The sequence below is a fragment of the Ziziphus jujuba genome, chromosome 1 (genome assembly GCF_031755915.1).
Source record: "Ziziphus jujuba cultivar Dongzao chromosome 1, ASM3175591v1".
NCBI classification, from domain to species: domain Eukaryota; kingdom Viridiplantae; phylum Streptophyta; class Magnoliopsida; order Rosales; family Rhamnaceae; genus Ziziphus; species Ziziphus jujuba.
This window is the reverse complement of record NC_083379.1, coordinates 26,776,366-26,778,208: the sequence shown is the minus strand read 5'-3', so window position 1 is coordinate 26,778,208 and position 1,843 is coordinate 26,776,366. Positions and strand designations below refer to the sequence as shown.

Sequence of the window (1,843 nt, the reverse complement as noted above, 5' to 3'; positions counted from 1 at the left end):
GGGATTTTATTATTATTTTTTATTTGTTTGGTTGAATAAGATTAGGTTTAGCTTACTTTTAGTTGAAATTTTAGTTTGGTATAATTGTTTACTTTAAAAGCATACCTGCACAAAAGGGTTTAATTTTTTGCATTCTTTTCGTTTGGTTCATTATTTCCTAGAGTTATTTTCATTTATCTTTTAGTTAAGTGTTAGTTTGTTTTTCTTTATTGCTAATTGATTTTAATTGTTAGATTAGTTAGCAACATTAGAATTCTAATAATTTTTTTTTTCTTGTTTAATTTTCTAATTTTCTTTCTAATTTATTTTCCTTGCTCTCTTTTTAGGAATTAGGTGTTGTGTATGAGTCATAGTGGTGATCAAGAGTTCAAGGAGGAAGTTGACTTAGAAAATAAACCAGCACCTAGAAAACAAGCCATAAGGGGTACTTGGGTACGTATAGACCAAGGAACTCAAGAAGGTGCAATGGCTAACCAAAGAGAAGATGATTTGCCCATATGCGAGTATGCTGCTCACAAGAAAGTTGGTGATTTGTCTTGCATAAGGAGACCACCCATTGAAGCAAACAATTTTAAAATTGAAGCATCTACTACTTCTTTGCTTAATAATGTTCAATTTTGTGGTTTGCCTCATGAAGATCCAAACATGCATATTTCTAGTTTTCTTCAATTGTGTGATATGTCTAAACAAAATGGTGTTTCTGATGATGCTTTTCGATTAAGACTTTTTCCTTGGTCTTTTAGAGACAAGGCAAAAGTGTGGTTAAATTCTTTACCTGCAGGTACTATCACTACATGGGATGCTATGGAGGCAAAATTCCTAGACAAATTTTTTCCTCCATCAAAGACCGCAAAATTGAAAAGTGATATAAACAATTTTTGTCAATGGGACCAAGAGACTTTGTATGATGCATGGGAGCGCTTCAAGGAACTATTAAGAAGATGCCCACACCATGGTTTTCCAACATGGATACAGGTACAGATTTTCTATAATGGTCTAGATTATGGTAATAAACAATTGGTAGATGCAGCTGCAGGAGGTTCTTTAATGAAGAAGAGGCAATCAGAAGCATTTGAATTAATTGAAGAGATGGCCCATAATAACTACCAATATCCAAGTGAGAGGAGACTAAATGGAAGAAGTCAAGTAAAGGCCGTGGAAGACGTTGATATTAACAACTTAGGAGCTCAACTTGCAACCCAATTCATGAAGACCTTGAACACTCAATTTGGTCAAATAGGGGTGAATTCTATCCAATCTACTAATAATTTTTTATTTTGTGATTTATGTGGTGCTCATGATCATAAGAGTGTGGATTGCCAAGTTGGAAATCCCTTTGCTTCTGATGATGTTAATTTTGTAGGGAACTTCCAAAAGCAACAAAACAATCCATATTCTAACACATATAATCCAGGATGGAGGAACCACCCAAATTTTTCATGGTCTAACAACAACCAGCAAGGGTCTAATCAAGGACAAAGTGGAGGGTTTCAAAAACAACAATTCCAATCTCCATTCTACCAAAAGCCGCAACTTGCACATCAAAATCAAAATTCTTCTCAAGCTCAAACTCAATTTTCTTCACTTGAACAATCCTTGCAAGAGTTATCTAATAATACTAATTCTTTCATGCAGAGAACTGAGCAACAATTGACAAACCATAGTCAAATGTTCAACAACCAAATGGCTGCAATCAAAAGCTTGGAGAACCAAATAGATCAATTAGCAACTCAATTCCAAAGAAGTCAAGGAAGTTTGCCAAGCCAAACGGAGAAGAACCCAAAGGAGCAGGTTCAAGCCATTACATTAAGAAGTGGAAAGCAAGTAGCCGGGCTTAAAGAAA

General features: G+C 34.8%; 1 non-coding gene across 1 annotated transcript; it reads right to left on the bottom strand.

The window, feature by feature from the left end:
• Window positions 1-852: 852 nt before the first annotated feature.
• On the bottom strand, window positions 853-959 carry LOC112489701 (small nucleolar RNA R71). Its single transcript, XR_003053985.1, has one exon. It is a non-coding gene; the product is annotated as a small nucleolar RNA R71 (small nucleolar RNA).
• Between the last annotated feature and the right edge of the window lie 884 nt (window positions 960-1,843).